Source organism: Pseudophryne corroboree, assembly GCF_028390025.1.
Source record: "Pseudophryne corroboree isolate aPseCor3 chromosome 8 unlocalized genomic scaffold, aPseCor3.hap2 SUPER_8_unloc_7, whole genome shotgun sequence".
In the NCBI taxonomy this organism is placed as follows: domain Eukaryota; kingdom Metazoa; phylum Chordata; class Amphibia; order Anura; family Myobatrachidae; genus Pseudophryne; species Pseudophryne corroboree.
Genome location: NW_026967625.1, coordinates 345,622 through 365,744, shown reverse-complemented (window position 1 = coordinate 365,744; position 20,123 = coordinate 345,622). Strand labels below are relative to the sequence as shown.

Here is a 20,123-nt window from a genome sequence, read left to right as displayed (position 1 = left end):
GTACTGTTATATATTATATACTGGTGGTCAGCAAACTGTGCAAAACTGAAATGCACCACAGGTATGGATGGATAGTATACTTGACGACACAGAGGTAGGTAGAGCAGTGGCCTACTGTACCGTACTGCTATATATTATATACTGGTGGTCAGCAAACTGTGCAAAACTGAAATGCACCACAGGTATGGATGGATAGTATACTTGACGACACAGAGGTAGGTAGAGCAGTGGCCTACTGTACCGTACTGCTATATATTATATACTGGTGGTCAGCAAACTGTGCAAACCTGAAATGCACCACAGGTATGGATGGATAGTATACTTGACGACACAGAGGTAGGTAGAGCAGTGGCCTTCTGTACCGTACTCCTATATATTATATACTGGTGGTCAGCAAAATTATGCACTGTACTCCTACTATATACTACAATGCAGCACAGATATGCAGCGTTTTTCAGGCAGAGAACGTATAATACTGGTGGTCACTGGTCAGCAAAACTCTGCACTATACTCCTCCTATATAATACTGCTGGTCTCCAGTCCCCACAATAAAGCAGTGTGAGCACAGATATATGCAGCACACTGAGCACAGATATGGAGCGTTTTGCAGGCAGAGAACGTATAATACTGGTGGTCACTGGTCAGCAAAACTCTGCACTGTACTCCTCCTATATAATATTGCTGGTCCCCAGTCCCCACAATAAAGCAGTGTGAGCACAGATATATGCAGCACACTGAGCACAGATATGGAGCGTTTTTCAGGCAGAGAACGTATAATACTGGTGGTCACTGGTCAGCAAAACTCTGCACTGTACTCCTCCTATATAATACTGCTGGTCCCCAGTCCCCACAATAAAGCAGTGTGAGCACAGATATATGCAGCACACTGAGCACAGATATGGAGCGTTTTTCAGGCAGACAACGTATACTGGTGGTCACTGGTCAGCAAAACTCTGCACTGTACTCCTCCTATATAATACTGCTGGTCCCCAGTCCCCACAATAAAGCAGTGTGAGCACAGATATATGCAGCACACTGAGCACAGATATGGAGCATTTTTCAGGCAGACAACGTATACTGGTGGTCACTGGTCAGCAAAACTCTGCACTGTACTCCTCCTATATAATACTGCTGGTCCCCAGTCCCCACAATAAAGCAATGTGAGCACAGATATATGCAGCACACTGAGCACAGATATGGAGCGTTTTTCAGGCAGACAACGTATAATACTGGTGGTCACTGGTCAGCAAAACTCTGCACTGTACTCCTCCTATAATACTGCTGGTCCCCAGAATAAAGATATTTGCACTGCAGCCCCCTGAAACAAAGTGAGAGGATGCCAGCCACGTCCTCTCACTATCATTTACAATGCACGAGTGAAAAATGGCGGCGACGCGCGGCTCCTTATATAGAATCCGAATCTCGCGAGAATCCGACAGCGGGATGATGATGTTCGGGCGCGCTCGGGTTAACCGAGCAAGGCGGGAGGATCCGAGTCTGCCTCGGACCCGTGTAAAAAGGGTGAAGTTCGGGGGGGTTCGGATTCCGAGGAACCGAACCCGCTCATCACTACTTTGAACATCTGCAGACTTGTGTCTGCCGGAAAGAGAGATACAACGTAGGCTTTAAACCTAGGATCAAGCACGGTGGCCAAAATGTAGTGCTCTGATTTCAACAGATTGACCACCCGTGAATACTGGTTAAGCAAATGAAGGGCTCCATCACAAGTCCCACATGCCTAGCAGAATCGCTCCGTTTTAGCTCCTCCTTCAATCTCTCCAGCTGCTTCTGCAAAAGCCTGATGAGGGGAATGACCTGACTCAGGCTGGCAGTGTCTGAACTGACTTCACGTGTGGCAAGTTCAAAGGGTTGCAGAACCTTGCACAACGTTGAAATCATTCTCCACATTCTCCTATATCGTAGGCAGATGTATAGGCTTGAATGGCCTTTTGCTGCTCCTCCATCCTCTGAAGCATATAGAGGGTTGAATTCCACCTCGTTACCACCTCTTGCTACTAGTTACACAAGCGTTGTGTTACGGTTATTTTCAGCATGTTGCTGCAAAGATTGTTCATGCCCGTTGGCATGTGTTGTGTTGAATGTCATGTTGTGCGGCATGGTTGAGGTGTGAGCTGGTATGAATCTCACCATTAATTTAAAAGTAAATCCTTTCCTCGAAATGTCCGTCTCCCTGGGCACAGTTCCTATACTGAGGTCTGGAGGAGGGGCATAAGGGAGGAGCCAGTTCACACCCTTGAAAAGTCTTAAAGTGCCCATGGTTCCTGCGGAAACCGTCTATACCCCATGGTACTGAAGTTGACCCCCGCATCCTCTACGGACTAGGAGAAAAGGATTAACCGGTAGGTATTAAAATCCTGTTTACAGTACACAGGGTGTACCAATAAACAAGTCACAAATACAGGTACAGAAATTAGAGCCGGACTTTGCGCCACGGAACAAATTAAAATAATCAACAACAGTTTACAACCATATAAAAGAAATAAAAAGTTCAATAGGGTAATTATATTTCTTTATCTGTAATCCATAAATGAGTGTCGATTCTGATCATCAGATAGAGGCGGGTAATCACCCTTTTTATATGGTTTATTTTCCTTTCACCAGCTATGACAATGGCGCTGGCACGTTTATCTACACTTTACCCTGAGCCAAGTAATGAAATCATAGAGACGTTACATGCTAATAGCTTCCACTATAAAAACACTTCCATAATGGACAAATAATGATTTATACCCAATCCAGGGTGAAAAACTATGTTTTTTGTGTGTACTAAATAAAAATACACCTTACCTATTGTATATGGAGGTCTCTCTGCAATGGGGATCCTCTGAAGAAACTGCTCCTCCCTGGGCAGATAGGAGGTCATTTCAACCTGTTCACACGCAGTGGTTTGTCACTACAGTGCGAACGGGTTCGGAATGCGCTTGTGCGGCAGCCGCACTGCGCATGTGTAATGTTGCCCGGCGACAGGGGTTTCCGGGTTACATTGCGTCCTACAAGAAAAGCGGTCGCAGAGCCGACCGCAAGAAGATTGACAGACAGAAGGCGTTCCTGGACGGATCCGAACCATTGGCTGGCGTTTTCAAGGAGTGGTAAGGAAAATGCAGGCGTGTCCAGAAGAACGGAGGGCGGATGTCTGACGTCAATGCCGGCTCCAGCATCGCAGAGATCGTCGCACAGGGTAAAAGTATGTCCAGGGCTTGTCTAGTCTTACTTGAATTTTTTTTAGCTTAGCAGGGCTGCACAAGCGATCACAACCCTGCTAAGCTAAAATACGCTCCCCCATAGGCGTGGACTGTTGATCGCAGCACCAGCAAAAAGTTGCTGGCTGCGATCAACTCGGAATGACCACCATAGTGTATTCGGGTGTAGTATGTTATGCCGGCGGACGGGCTCCCGGCGGCCAGCATACCGGTGCCGGAATCCCGACCGTCGGCATACCGACAGCTGGGCGAGCGCAAATGAGCCCCTTGAGGTAGTACACAGTGATCCTGTGACTGACCAGCCTGCAGTACACAGTGAGCCTGTGACTGACCAGCCTGCAGTACACAGTGAGCCTGTGACTGACCAGCCTGCAGTACACAGTGAGCCTGTGACTGACCAGCCTGCAGTACACAGTGAGCCTGTGACTGACCAGCCTGCAGTACACAGTGAGCCTGTGACTGACCAGCCTGCAGTACACAGTGAGCCTGTGACTGACCAACCTGCAGTACACAGTGAGCCTGTGACTGACCAGCCTGCAGTACACAGTGAGCCTGTGACTGACCAGCCTGCAGTACACAGTGAGCCTGTGACTGACCAGCCTGCAGTACACAGTGAGCCTGTGACTGACCAGCCTGCAGTACACAGTGAGCCTGTGACTGACCAACCTGCAGTACACAGTGAGCCTGTGACTGACCAGCCTGCAGTACACAGTGAGCCTGTGACTGACCAGCCTGCAGTACACAGTGAGCCTGTGACTGACCAGCCTGCAGTACACAGTGAGCCTGTGACTGACCAGCCTGCAGTACACAGTGAGCCTGTGACTGACCAGCCTGCAGTACACAGTGAGCCTGTGACTGACCAGCCTGCAGTACACAGTGAGCCTGTGATTGACCAGCCTGCAGTACACAGTGAGCCTGTGACTGAGCAGCCTGCAGTACACAGTGAGCCTGTGACTGACCAGCCTGCAGTACACAATAAGCCTGTGACTGAGCAGCCTGCAGTACACAGTGAGCCTGTGACTGACCAGCCTGCAGTACACAGTGAGCCTGTGACTGAGCAGCCTGCAGTACACAGTGAGCCTGTGACTGACCAGCCTGCAGTACACAATGAGCCTGTGACTGACCAGCCTGCAGTACACATTGAGCCTGTGACTAACCAGCCTGCAGTACACAGTGAGCCTGTGACTGACCAGCCTGCAGTACACAGTGAGCCTGTGACTGACCAACCTGCAGTACACAGTGAGCCTGTGACTGACCAGCCTGCAGTACACCGGGAGCCTGTGACTGACCAGCCTGCAGTACACAGTGAGCCTGTGACTGACCAACCTGCAGTACACAGTGAGCCTGTGACTGACCAGCCTGCAGTACACAGTGAGCCTGTGACTGAGCAGCCTGCAGTACACAGTGAGCCTGTGACTGAGCAGCCTGCAGTACACAGTGAGCCTGTGACTGACCAGCCTGCAGTACACAGTGAGCCTGTGACTGACCAGCCTGCAGTACACAGTGAGCCTGTGACTGAGCAGCCTGCAGTACACAGTGAGCCTGTGACTGACCAGCCTGCAGTACACAGTGAGCCTGTGACTGACCAGCCTGCAGTACACAGTGAGCCTGTGACTGACCAGCCTGCAGTACACAGTGAGCCTGTGATTGACCAGCCTGCAGTACACAGTGAGCCTGTGACTGAGCAGCCTGCAGTACACAGTGAGCCTGTGACTGACCAGCCTGCAGTACACAATAAGCCTGTGACTGAGCAGCCTGCAGTACACAGTGAGCCTGTGACTGACCAGCCTGCAGTACACAGTGAGCCTGTGACTGAGCAGCCTGCAGTACACAGTGAGCCTGTGACTGACCAGCCTGCAGTACACAATGAGCCTGTGACTGACCAGCCTGCAGTACACAGTGAGCCTGTGACTGACCAGCCTGCAGGTAACAGTGAGCCTGTGACTGACCAGCCTGCAGTACACAGTGAGCCTGTGACTGAGCAGCCTGCAGTACACAGTGAGCTTGTGACTGACCAGCCTGCAGTACACATTGAGCCTGTGACTGACCAGCCTGCAGTACACAGTGAGCCTGTGACTGACCAGCCTGCAGTACACATTGAGCCTGTGACTAACCAGCCTGCAGTACACAGTGAGCCTGTGACTGACCAGCCTGCAGTACACAGTGAGCTTGTGACTGACCAACCTGCAGTACACAGTGAGCCTGTGACTGACCAGCCTGCAGTACACAGTGAGCCTGTGACTGACCAGCCTGCAGTACACAGTGAGCCTGTGACTGACCAACCTGCAGTACACAGTGAGCCTGTGACTGAGCAGCCTGCAGTACACAGTGAGCCTGTGACTGAGCAGCCTGCAGTACACAGTGAGCCTGTGACTGAGCAGCCTGCAGTACACAGTGAGCCTGTGACTGACCAGCCTGCAGTACACAGTGAGCCTGTGACTGACCAGCCTGCAGTACACAGTGAGCCTGTGACTGAGCAGCCTGCAGTACACATTGAGCCTGTGACTAACCAGCCTGCAGTACACAGTGAGCCTGTGACTGACCAGCCTGCAGTACACAGTGAGCCTGTGACTGACCAACCTGCAGTACACAGTGAGCCTGTGACTGACCAGCCTGCAGTACACCGGGAGCCTGTGACTGACCAGCCTGCAGTACACAGTGAGCCTGTGACTGACCAACCTGCAGTACACAGTGAGCCTGTGACTGACCAGCCTGCAGTACACAGTGAGCCTGTGACTGAGCAGCCTGCAGTACACAGTGAGCCTGTGACTGACCAGCCTGCAGTACACAGTGAGCCTGTGACTGACCAGCCTGCAGTACACAGTGAGCCTGTGACTGACCAGCCTGCAGTACACATTGAGCCTGTGACTAACCAGCCTGCAGTACACAGTGAGCCTGTGACTGACCAGCCTGCAGTACACAGTGAGCTTGTGACTGACCAACCTGCAGTACACAGTGAGCCTGTGACTGACCAGCCTGCAGTACACAGTGAGCTTGTGACTGACCAACCTGCAGTACACAGTGAGCCTGTGACTGACCAGCCTGCAGTACACAGTGAGCCTGTGACTGACCAGCCTGCAGTACACAGTGAGCCTGTGACTGACCAACCTGCAGTACACAGTGAGCCTGTGACTGACCAGCCTGCAGTACACAGTGAGCCTGTGACTGAGCAGCCTGCAGTACACAGTGAGCCTGTGACTGAGCAGCCTGCAGTACACAGTGAGCCTGTGACTGACCAGCCTGCAGTACACAGTGAGCCTGTGACTGACCAGCCTGCAGTACACAGTGAGCCTGTGACTGACCAGCCTGCAGTACACAGTGAGCCTGTGACTGACCAGCCTGCAGTACACAGTGAGCCTGTGATTGACCAGCCTGCAGTACACAGTGAGCCTGTGACTGAGCAGCCTGCAGTACACAGTGAGCCTGTGACTGACCAGCCTGCAGTACACAATAAGCCTGTGACTGAGCAGCCTGCAGTACACAGTGAGCCTGTGACTGACCAGCCTGCAGTACACAGTGAGCCTGTGACTGAGCAGCCTGCAGTACACAGTGAGCCTGTGACTGACCAGCCTGCAGTACACAATGAGCCTGTGACTGACCAGCCTGCAGTACACATTGAGCCTGTGACTAACCAGCCTGCAGTACACAGTGAGCCTGTGACTGACCAGCCTGCAGTACACAGTGAGCCTGTGACTGACCAACCTGCAGTACACAGTGAGCCTGTGACTGACCAGCCTGCAGTACACCGGGAGCCTGTGACTGACCAGCCTGCAGTACACAGTGAGCCTGTGACTGACCAACCTGCAGTACACAGTGAGCCTGTGACTGACCAGCCTGCAGTACACAGTGAGCCTGTGACTGAGCAGCCTGCAGTACACAGTGAGCCTGTGACTGAGCAGCCTGCAGTACACAGTGAGCCTGTCACTGACCAGCCTGCAGTACACAGTGAGCCTGTGACTGACCAGCCTGCAGTACACAGTGAGCCTGTGACTGAGCAGCCTGCAGTACACAGTGAGCCTGTGACTGACCAGCCTGCAGTACACAGTGAGCCTGTGACTGACCAGCCTGCAGTACACAGTGAGCCTGTGACTGACCAGCCTGCAGTACACAGTGAGCCTGTGATTGACCAGCCTGCAGTACACAGTGAGCCTGTGACTGAGCAGCCTGCAGTACACAGTGAGCCTGTGACTGACCAGCCTGCAGTACACAATAAGCCTGTGACTGAGCAGCCTGCAGTACACAGTGAGCCTGTGACTGACCAGCCTGCAGTACACAGTGAGCCTGTGACTGAGCAGCCTGCAGTACACAGTGAGCCTGTGACTGACCAGCCTGCAGTACACAATGAGCCTGTGACTGACCAGCCTGCAGTACACAGTGAGCCTGTGACTGACCAGCCTGCAGGTAACAGTGAGCCTGTGACTGACCAGCCTGCAGTACACAGTGAGCCTGTGACTGAGCAGCCTGCAGTACACAGTGAGCTTGTGACTGACCAGCCTGCAGTACACATTGAGCCTGTGACTGACCAGCCTGCAGTACACAGTGAGCCTGTGACTGACCAGCCTGCAGTACACATTGAGCCTGTGACTAACCAGCCTGCAGTACACAGTGAGCCTGTGACTGACCAGCCTGCAGTACACAGTGAGCTTGTGACTGACCAACCTGCAGTACACAGTGAGCCTGTGACTGACCAGCCTGCAGTACACAGTGAGCCTGTGACTGACCAGCCTGCAGTACACAGTGAGCCTGTGACTGACCAACCTGCAGTACACAGTGAGCCTGTGACTGAGCAGCCTGCAGTACACAGTGAGCCTGTGACTGAGCAGCCTGCAGTACACAGTGAGCCTGTGACTGAGCAGCCTGCAGTACACAGTGAGCCTGTGACTGACCAGCCTGCAGTACACAGTGAGCCTGTGACTGACCAGCCTGCAGTACACAGTGAGCCTGTGACTGAGCAGCCTGCAGTACACATTGAGCCTGTGACTAACCAGCCTGCAGTACACAGTGAGCCTGTGACTGACCAGCCTGCAGTACACAGTGAGCCTGTGACTGACCAACCTGCAGTACACAGTGAGCCTGTGACTGACCAGCCTGCAGTACACCGGGAGCCTGTGACTGACCAGCCTGCAGTACACAGTGAGCCTGTGACTGACCAACCTGCAGTACACAGTGAGCCTGTGACTGACCAGCCTGCAGTACACAGTGAGCCTGTGACTGAGCAGCCTGCAGTACACAGTGAGCCTGTGACTGACCAGCCTGCAGTACACAGTGAGCCTGTGACTGACCAGCCTGCAGTACACAGTGAGCCTGTGACTGTCCAGCCTGCAGTACACATTGAGCCTGTGACTAACCAGCCTGCAGTACACAGTGAGCCTGTGACTGACCAGCCTGCAGTACACAGTGAGCTTGTGACTGACCAACCTGCAGTACACAGTGAGCCTGTGACTGACCAGCCTGCAGTACACAGTGAGCCTGTGACTGACCAGCCTGCAGTACACAGTGAGCCTGTGACTGACCAACCTGCAGTACACAGTGAGCCTGTGACTGACCAGCCTGCAGTACACAGTGAGCCTGTGACTGAGCAGCCTGCAGTACACAGTGAGCCTGTGACTGAGCAGCCTGCAGTACACAGTGAGCCTGTGACTGAGCAGCCTGCAGTACACAGTGAGCCTGTGACTGACCAGCCTGCAGTACACAGTGAGCCTGTGACTGACCAGCCTGCAGTACACAGTGAGCCTGTGACTGACCAGCCTGCAGTACACAGTGAGCCTGTGATTGACCAGCCTGCAGTACACAGTGAGCCTGTGACTGAGCAGCCTGCAGTACACAGTGAGCCTGTGACTGACCAGCCTGCAGTACACAATAAGCCTGTGACTGAGCAGCCTGCAGTACACAGTGAGCCTGTGACTGACCAGCCTGCAGTACACAGTGAGCCTGTGACTGAGCAGCCTGCAGTACACAGTGAGCCTGTGACTGAGCAGCCTGCAGTACACAATGAGCCTGTGACTGACCAGCCTGCAGTACACAGTGAGCCTGTGACTGACCAGCCTGCAGGTAACAGTGAGCCTGTGACTGACCAGCCTGCAGTACACAGTGAGCCTGTGACTGAGCAGCCTGCAGTACACAGTGAGCCTGTGACTGACCAGCCTGCAGTACACATTGAGCCTGTGACTGACCAGCCTGCAGTACACAGTGAGCCTGTGACTGACCAGCCTGCAGTACACATTGAGCCTGTGACTAACCAGCCTGCAGTACACAGTGAGCCTGTGACTGACCAGCCTGCAGTACACAGTGAGCTTGTGACTGACCAACCTGCAGTACACAGTGAGCCTGTGACTGACCAGCCTGCAGTACACAGTGAGCCTGTGACTGACCAGCCTGCAGTACACAGTGAGCCTGTGACTGACCAACCTGCAGTACACAGTGAGCCTGTGACTGACCAGCCTGCAGTACACCGGGAGCCTGTGACTGACCAGCCTGCAGTACACAGTGAGCCTGTGACTGACCAGCCTGCAGTACACAGTGAGCCTGTGACTGAGCAGCCTGCAGTACACAGTGAGCCTGAGACTGACCAGCCTGCAGTACACAGTGAGCCTGTGACTGACCAGCCTGCAGTACACAGTGAGCCTGTGACTGACCAGCCTGCAGTACACAGTGAGCCTGTGACTGACCAGCCTGCAGTACACAGTGAGCCTGTGACTGACCAGCCTGCAGTACACAGTGAGCCTGTGACTGACCAGCCTGCAGTACACAGTGAGCCTGTGACTGAGCAGCCTGCAGGTAATAGGTCCAACCATTAATAAGTACAAATTCAATGGTTTTATATAATAAATTGGATACAACCATTCTACAGGTGGGGGTGGGAAGGGGGGCCCCAGAGACAATAGTGTACTTGGTCCCAAAATCTCTGTTGCTGGATTTGTCTAGCAGATGCCTTTTGCCCCATGTCCCCTCTAGCCTCTGTCCCCCTGTGTCTCTTCAGCCTCCTGCACTTTGTTTCACTCCATCATCCTGCGTCACTCCATCATTGCGCCATTTGAATCACACCCAGTGGTGAAAGTGTGTGGGTACGCTCGGGTACGCCGTACCGATGGGCCGGCCACATACTTTGCACTGCAGGCGCTGCACTCGTGATCCGCTCGAGCAAACACTGAAGCTGACCCCGACTGTCTGAGGCAAGAAGCACGGAGATAATTTTCACAGCTCCGCCCCCTTGCCCGCTAGCACCGGGACCCGCCAATTTTAAAGTGGAAGCCAAAAGAGCCATAATGACAGCGATGGACAGCGCTGTGTGCACTGAGAGGAAGGAAGGGGATTATGAAAGAGACACGGTGGGTCTGTGGTACCCACGTTTGGGGATATCCCTAGTATCCCCCCCCCCCTCCCCTCATGGCGCTCACTGCAGCCAGTGCTGCCTAAAGACCCTTTGGTTATTTCACTGGCACTGATGGGACCCAGGACAGCCGCCGGAGAGCAGGAAGATCTGGAGCCCTGGGGATTGGAGGACTGAAAGGCGCCAAAGGAAGAGGAGGGGACGTCTTAAAACGGGAGAGGCGGCTGTGGAGAGCGCGGGTGAGCAGAGTACGGCAGGTGTGCGCACAGTGACCAGCGGCAGCCGGAGAGACAGAGCTGCATCGCTGCAATACGGAGCCGCCAGCCGCCCACCGTTGCCGTGGAAACAGAGGGCCGCCGAGCAGGGAGAGAGACAGAGCCGCGGCTAGCCGGAGCATAGACCGCCAGTGGCCGGCCGCCCATAGAAGGGGAAATGCCGCTGTGCCGCAGGGACCTACAGAGGGAAAATTGTTAGGGAAGACCTCCAGCAGTATACCCACCGAGATCAGCAGCCACAAGCCAGACGGTCAGCACACAGGAGAGGCTGCTGCGACAGCCATAAACGCGGGTACCCAGCAGATTCATATGTAAGGGGACTTTCCACACACAAGGTCCCTTGGGTGAGAAGGGGGACGCCCCTGATCTGAAGTACTACCCACACTTTGTCATTGGGAGGGAGCCAGCCCTGATTAAGCAGGATTAGCGCCCCACCTGCCTTTTCTACAGTGACCCTGTGTAAAACCAAGAGGGCAGACTCTCCCTTAAGCTAAAAAGGGTCTGACCATTGTACCAGGCTGTGACAATTACACCAGAGCTCCATCCATAGGTCACTATACCCGAAGCAGCTTGATTTCCTCTGACTAACCTTTTCGTGGATACAAATACGGGTAGCACCGTTAGCTTCTGTTGCTGTGTTATGCTACAAGTACAGGTTGAGTATACCTTAACAAAATGCTTGGGACCAGCGGTATTTTGGATATGGGATTTTTCCGTATTTTGGAATACTTGCATACCATAATGAGATATCATGGCGATGGGACCTAAATCTAAGCACAGAATTCATTTATGTTTCATATACACCTTATACACACAGCCTGAAGGTCATTTAGTACAATATTATTAATAACTTTGTGTACATTGAGCCATAAATAAACAAAGGTTTCACTATCTTAAAGTCCGTATTTCGGAATATTCCGTATTTCGGATATTTGGATATGGGATACTCAACCTGTATTCCGTTTTTTAACCCTTCCCGCAAATACTTACCTTACGTCCACTGACGTCTTCTCAGGATTGCATTATTACAGTACAAGTGTTCTTTATTGAAGGAGACATTTACCCCCACCGCCAACTAAGGTGCAAGAACTGAAGGTTAGTGCATGAGGTGCAGTGCCACCCTCTGGACAGTTTAGATAGTGTACCAGAATTACTGTCAGGACATTTCTTAACCTAAAATATTAGAAGTGGTTCATTACGTCTTAATGCACGCGATATATATGCTTGTTTGACCCAGCCATTCTAGTGCCTTTGAAATACATAAGCTGTGATTGCTGTTATAGACACCAGAGGAAATTAGGTATTGTAATAATGTCTAACTTGTGCATCTTAACCAGAATTGAGCCATAGCGGTGACTGATATTTGCAGTTCAATAAATGGTTGTCACCGTCTCCATGTGCAGTGGTCCTTGAGCATATTGTGTTTGGGTTGTCCTTCCGGGGTTCTCCCGGTCCTTCTGCCCCAGCCGTACAGGTGACGGGAGGAAAAGTCGCTGGCCTTGACATCGCTGAAGAGTGGATACGGCCGACCACGAAAACGACCGAGCTTCAGGTACGAACCCACTTCTTAGAGATATTACAGGTCAATGTATAAGTATAAACAAAAGATGATGGCACTGCGCTAATAGAAAAGTACACTTACTTTACTATGAATGCTGCTGCGGGAAAAGATGCGGAATCACTACCCAATTCCGCTATTCAAACAGAAAGTGCAAATCGGTTTATTCCCAGCGCAAAGATTAGTAAAAATGAGTGACAATTGTATATTAAAAGATAGTTGCTTTATTCTAGAAGAAAAAATTCATAAAAGGCATATCATGTACTGTATAACATGACTCAAAGAATCCCCTATAGTTGTCTATGAATAATGTTCAACAAAAAACACCATATAGCAGAAATTATTTTAAAAAAGGGGTTTATAAATAAAAATATGACACCTATTACCGGTAAACATGAGACACACTACATAAAACACATAAACATGTAAGGTGCTAAAGCCCGTATGTCCACGGTCTATTCTCGTGAGCTGAGCATATACATAAGCTGGTTGGACATATGGGCAATCAGAGAAAGTGCACTGTTTGGCGGCTTATCCTCTGTCTTTATAATACAATGTTTTTGTAGGAGCAACTCCCAATTGGCAGTGTATGGGTGGGGGATGAGAAAGGAGATCTCAAGTCCGTGCTGAACTCAGTCTGTCTCATAGATGCATGAAAGTCCAAATATGGTCCGAAAGGATGTGTGCATATCAAGCATCAAAAATAGAAATTACCTCCGCATTCCCTGTGGCTAGAGTCCTTTGTCGATGGAATACGAGTCCAATGGCGTGTTGTCCCCCTATGACGGGTAAGTCCGGAGTCCGCCGGCGGAGACCCTGCGTGAGCCGTTCTCAGCGCTGAGCGGCAGTGTGCAGGATCGATTAGATCTGAGATCGACGCGTTTCGCCTTTGGTAAGGCTTCCTCAGGATAGCAGATAAATCCACCCGGCATCATCCCATCTATTTAAGGAGGTTTGAACACGACGAAGTCGTGTCGTACTTCCGGTATGATATGCGTTCCACAGTTGTTCCATTTCCTATATTTGCGTTCCAAAGCAGTCATTTAACTTCCGGTATTGTGTATAATGTTTGGACATCAGGTTTTTTTTCCCCTCTTAGTTGGCATTCCAATAGTGGTATATATAATTCTAAAACTTATATACCTAATTTTGGTATCTTTTCTAATGGTATTACCATAGGGTTCTATAGACACAAAAGACAAAACAACATATAAAACAAACATAGCAGAATATGTGGTACTAATTCATAGTTCGTATTCGTGTCGCTAATGTAATAAGTATATGGTGTACTTTTGTTGGAAAAATAAAAATAAAAAAGAGGTTATTTTTAAATATTAAAAAGTGTTATGATATAATTACTCTACACATTCTTGCATTAAAGATTATACTAAAATTATATATTATAGAAGAATAAGCATATTTCGACTGATATCCATTAATGGATCATTTAGAGGATGATCTTATTTATTGTGTTTAATTTATTTTATGTTAAAAAAGGGTTAAGATCGAAATCAATGTTTAAACCTTTGGGTATTAGTGTGCCCATGTAATAAATTAGTTTAGTTTCTTCTTTTATGAGGTATTCTTCTATTTTGCCCCCCCCTCCAAGATGTGGTTATTTTCTTCAAACCTATAAATTGTAACACATGTGGATTCGCATTATGTTTCTACTGGAAATGTATAGGGATGCTGAGGTCCTTCTTTTTATTTTTTATATTGCAAAGATGCTCCTGAATTCTAATGTGAAGTTTGCGTTTCGTCTGGCCTATATACTGTAGGCCACAAGGACAGTAAAGTAAGTATACAACTCCAGTGCTGGCACAGCTTATCCGTTCCTTAATCTTAAATTCAATACCATTTGAGAATGAGGTAACAGATTCAACTATTCTGATGGAATTGGATCTCGTTTTCCTACAGGCTGTGCAAGTGCCGCACCTCGAAAAACCTTTTCTTATTTCATCTTTCTTGCTGGTTGTTTTTTGATGGCTATTTACCAGAATGGACTTCAAAGTAGAGATGAGCGGGTTCGGTTCCTCGGAATCCGAACCCGCCCGAACTTCAGTTTTTTTTACACGGGTCCGAGCGACTCGGATCTTCCCGCCTTGCTCGGTTAACCCGAGCGCGCCCGAACGTCATCATCCCGCTGTCGGATTCTCACGAGGCTCGGATTCTATCGCGAGACTCGGATTCTATATAAGGAGCCGCGCGTCGCCGCCATTTTTCACACGTGCATTGAGATTCATAGGGAGAGGACGTGGCTGGCGTCCTCTCCGTTTATAGAGATTCGAGAAGAGAGTGAGACAGAGAGAGACACAGTAGTAATTTGGGGAGCATTAGGAGGAGTACTACTACTACTAGTACTTGCTGAAGTGATAGAGAGAGATAGTGTGACTGTATTATCTGACTTGTGGGGGAGACACTGACAGTGGGGAGCAGTTAGAGTCTGAGAGCAGGACTCAGGACTCAGGAGTACATATAACGTACAGTGCACACTTTTGCTGCCAGAGTGCCAGCCACACTGCCATTGTTTGTGACCACACTGACCACCAGTATAATATATATTGTGATTGTCTGCTTAGGACTCAGGAGTACTACTTGCAAGTTGCTGATAGTGTGACCAGTGACCTGACCACCAGTTTAATAATCACCACCAGTTTATGAGTTTAATATATATTATATATATATATATATATATATATATATAATTGTATATAATATATATATAATATTGTATACCACCTAGCACCTACCCGTGTTTTTTCTTCTTTTCTTTCTTCTTTATACATACTACTATAGTAGCTTACTGTAGCAGTCTGCGGTGCTGCTGAGCTGACAGTGTCCAGCAGGTCCGTCATCAGTCATTATATAATAAATATATAATATATACCTGTCCGGCTGCAGTACTAGTGATATTATATATACATATATATTGATTTCATCTCATTATCATCCAGTCTATATTATCAGCAGACACAGTACGTTAGTCCACGGCTGTAGCTACCTCTGTGTCGGCACTCGGCAGTCCATCCATAATTGTATACCACCTACCCGTGGTTGTTTTTTTTTTCTTTCTTCTTTATACATACTACTATAGTAGCTTACTGTAGCAGTCTGCGGTGCTGCTGAGCTGACAGTGTCCAGCAGGTCCGTCATCAGTCATTACATAATAAATATATAATATATACCTGTCCGGCTGCAGTACTAGTGATATTATATATACATATATATTGATTTCATCTCATTATCATCCAGTCTATATTATCAGCAGACACAGTACGTTAGTCCACGGCTGTAGCTACCTCTGTGTCGGCACTCGGCAGTCCATCCATAATTGTATACCACCTACCCGTGGTTGTTTTTTTTTTCTTTCTTCTTTATACATACTACTATAGTAGCTTACTGTAGCAGTCTGCGGTGCTGCTGAGCTGACAGTGTCCAGCAGGTCCGTCATCAGTCATTACATAATAAATATATAATATATACCTGTCCGGCTGCAGTACTAGTGATATTATATATACATATATATTGATTTCATCTCATTATCATCCAGTCTATATTATCAGCAGACACAGTACGTTAGTCCACGGCTGTAGCTACCTCTGTGTCGGCACTCGGCAGTCCATCCATAATTGTATACCACCTACCCGTGGTTGTTTTTTTTTTCTTTCTTCTTTATACATACTACTATAGTAGCTTACTGTAGCAGTCTGCGGTGCTGCTGAGCTGACAGTGTCCAGCAGGTCCGTCATCAGTCATTACATAATAAATATATAATATATACCTGTCCGGCTGCAGTACTAGTGATATTATATATACATATATATTGATTTCATCTCATTATCATCCAGTCTATATTAGCAGCAGACACAGTACGGTAGTCCACGGCTGTAGCTACCTCTGTGTCGGCACTCGGCAGTCCATCCATAATTGTATACCACCTACCCGTGGTTGTTTTTTTTTTCTTTCTTCTTTATACATACTACTATAGTAGCTTACTGTAGCAGTCTGCGGTGCTGCTGAGCTGACAGTGTCCAGCAGGTCCGTCATCAGTCATTACATAATAAATATATAATATATACCTGTCCGGCTGCAGTACTAGTGATATTATATATACATATATATTGATTTCATCTCATTATCATCCAGTCTATATTAGCAGCAGACACAGTATGGTAGTCCACGGCTGTAGCTACCTCTGTGTCGGCACTCGGCAGTCCATCCATAATTGTATACCACCTAACCGTGGTTGTTTTTTTTTCTTTCTTCTTTATACATACTACTATAGTAGCTTACTGTAGCAGTCTGCGGTGCTGCTGAGCTGACAGTGTCCAGCAGGTCCGTCATCAGTCATTACATAATAAATATATAATATATACCTGTCCGGCTGCAGTACTAGTGATATAATATATACATATATATTGATTTCATCTCATTATCATCCAGTCTATATTAGCAGCAGACACAGTACGGTAGTCCACGGCTGTAGCTACCTCTGTGTCGGCACTCGGCAGTCCATCCATAATTGTATACCACCTACCCGTGGTTGTTTTTTTTTTCTTTCTTCTTTATACATACTACTATAGTAGCTTACTGTAGCAGTCTGCGGTGCTGCTGAGCTGACAGTGTCCAGCAGGTCCGTCATCAGTCATTACATAATAAATATATAATATATACCTGTCCGGCTGCAGTACTAGTGATATTATATATACATATATATTGATTTCATCTCATTATCATCCAGTCTATATTAGCAGCAGACACAGTACGGTAGTCCACGGCTGTAGCTACCTCTGTGTCGGCACTCGGCAGTCCATCCATAAGTATACTAGTATCCATCCATCTCCATTGTTTACCTGAGGTGCCTTTTAGTTGTGCCTATTAAAATATGGAGAACAAAAATGTTGAGGTTCCAAAATTAGGGAAAGATCAAGATCCACTTCCACCTCGTGCTGAAGCTGCTGCCACTAGTCATGGCCGAGACGATGAAATGCCAGCAACGTCGTCTGCCAAGGCCGATGCCCAATGTCATAGTACAGAGCATGTAAAATCCAAAACACCAAATATCAGTAAAAAAAGGACTCCAAAACCTAAAATAAAATTGTCGGAGGAGAAGCGTAAACTTGCCAATATGCCATTTACCACACGGAGTGGCAAGGAACGGCTGAGGCCCTGGCCTATGTTCATGGCTAGTGGTTCAGCTTCACATGAGGATGGAAGCACTCAGCCTCTCGCTAGAAAAATGAAAAGACTCAAGCTGGCAAAAGCACCGCAAAGAACTGTGCGTTCTTCGAAATCCCAAATCCACAAGGAGAGTCCAATTGTGTCGGTTGCGATGCCTGACCTTCCCAACACTGGACGTGAAGAGCATGCGCCTTCCACCATTTGCACGCCCCCTGCAAGTGCTGGAAGGAGCACCCGCAGTCCAGTTCCTGATAGTCAGATTGAAGATGTCAGTGTTGAAGTACACCAGGATGAGGAGGATATGGGTGTTGCTGGCGCTGGGGAGGAAATTGACCAGGAGGATTCTGATGGTGAGGTGGTTTGTTTAAGTCAGGCACCCGGGGAGACACCTGTTGTCCGTGGGAGGAATATGGCCATTGACATGCCTGGTGAAAATACCAAAAAAATCAGCTCTTCGGTGTGGAAGTATTTCAACAGAAATGCGGACAACAGGTGTCAAGCCGTGTGTTGCCTTTGTCAAGCTGTAATAAGTAGGGGTAAGGACGTTAACCACCTAGGAACATCCTCCCTTATACGTCACCTGCAGCGCATTCATAATAAGTCAGTGACAAGTTCAAAAACTTTGGGTGACAGCTGAAGCAGTCCACTGACCAGTAAATCCCTTCCTCTTGTAACCAAGCTCACGCAAACCACCCCACCAACTCCCTCAGTGTCAATTTCCTCCTTACCCAGGAATGCCAATAGTCCTGCAGGCCATGTCACTGGCAATTCTGACGAGTCCTCTCCTGCCTGGGATTCCTCCGATGCATCCTTGAGTGTAATGCCTACTGCTGCTGGCGCTGCTGTTGTTGCTGCTGGGAGTCGATCGTCATCCCAGAGGGGAAGTCGTAAGCCCACTTGTACTACTTCCAGTAAGCAATTGACTGTCCAACAGTCCTTTGCGAGGAAGATGAAATATCACAGCAGTCATCCTGCTGCAAAGCGGATAACTGAGGCCTTGACAACTATGTTGGTGTTAGACGTGCGTCCGGTATCCGCCGTTAGTTCACAGGGAACTAGACAATTTATTGAGGCAGTGTGCCCCCGTTACCAAATACCATCTAGGTTCCACTTCTCTAGGCAGGCGATACCGAGAATGTACACGGACGTCAGAAAAAGACTCACCAGTGTCCTAAAAAATGCAGTTGTACCCAATGTCCACTTAACCACGGACATGTGGACAAGTGGAGCAGGGCAGGGTCAGGACTATATGACTGTGACAGCCCACTGGGTAGATGTATGGACTCCCGCCGCAAGAACAGCAGCGGCGGCACCAGTAGCAGCATCTCGCAAACGCCAACTCTTTCCTAGGCAGGCTACGCTTTGTATCACCGCTTTCCAGAATACGCACACAGCTGAAAACCTCTTACGGCAACTGAGGAAGATCATCGCGGAATGGCTTACCCCAATTGGACTCTCCTGTGGATTTGTGGCATCGGACAACGCCAGCAATATTGTGTGTGCGTTAAATATGGGCAAATTCCAGCACGTCCCATGTTTAGCACATACCTTGAATTTGGTGGTGCAGAATTTTTAAAAAAACGACAGGGGTGTGCAAGAGATGCTGTCGGTGGCCAGAAGAATTGCGGGACACTTTCGGCGTACAGGCACCACGTACAGAAGACTGGAGCACCACCAAAAACAACTGAACCTGCCCTGCCATCATCTGAAGCAAGAAGTGGTAACGAGGTGGAATTCAACCCTCTATATGCTTCAGAGGTTGGAGGAGCAGCAAAAGGCCATTCAAGCCTATACAATTCAGCACAATATAGGAGGTGGAATGCACCTGTCTCAAGCGCAGTGGAGAATGATTTCAACATTGTGCAAGGTTCTGATGCCCTTTGAACTTGCCACACGTGAAGTCAGTTCAGACACTGCCAGCCTGAGTCAGGTCATTCCCCTCATCAGGCTTTTGCAGAAGAAGCTGGAGACATTGAAGGAGGAGCTAACACAGAGCGATTCCGCTAGGCATGTGGGACTTGTGGATGGAGCCCTTAATTCGCTTAACAAGGATTCACGGGTGGTCAATCTGTTGAAATCAGAGCACTACATTTTGGCCACCATGCTCGATCCTAGATTTAAAGCCTACCTTGGATCTCTCTTTCCGGCAGACACAAGTCTGCTGGGGTTCAAAGACCTGCTGGTGAGAAAATTGTCAAGTCAAGCGGAACGCGACCTGTCAACATCTCCTCCTTCACATTCTCCCGCAACTGGGGGTGCAAGGAAAAGGCTCAGAATTCCGAGCCCACCCGCTGGCGGTGATGCAGGGCAGTCTGAAGCGACTGCTGATGCTGACATCTGGTCCGGACTGAAGGACCTGACAACGATTACGGACATGTCGTCTACTGTCACTGCATATGATTCTCTCACCATTGAAAGAATGGTGGAGGATTATATGAGTGACCGCATCCAAGTAGGCACGTCACACAGTCCGTACTTATACTGGCAGGAAAAAGAGGCAATTTGGAGGCCCTTGCACAAACTGGCTTTATTCTACCTAAGTTGCCCTCCCACAAGTG

At 49.0% G+C, this 20,123-nt stretch overlaps 1 protein-coding gene across 2 annotated transcripts in view; it reads left to right on the top strand.

Annotated features, from left to right (window-relative positions):
* Positions 1-10,594: 10,594 nt before the first annotated feature.
* The window catches only part of LOC134987321 (beta-1,4-galactosyltransferase galt-1-like), a 103,054-nt gene continuing 93,525 nt past the window's right edge, over positions 10,595-20,123 (top strand). The window contains exon 1 of one of the 2 annotated variants that reach the window (XM_063950486.1): positions 10,595-11,921. The gene's annotated coding sequence lies outside the window, so the exon portion shown is untranslated. Of the gene's footprint in view, positions 12,379-20,123 lie in introns of both variants that reach the window. The other variant, XM_063950485.1, reaches the window with a different exon arrangement.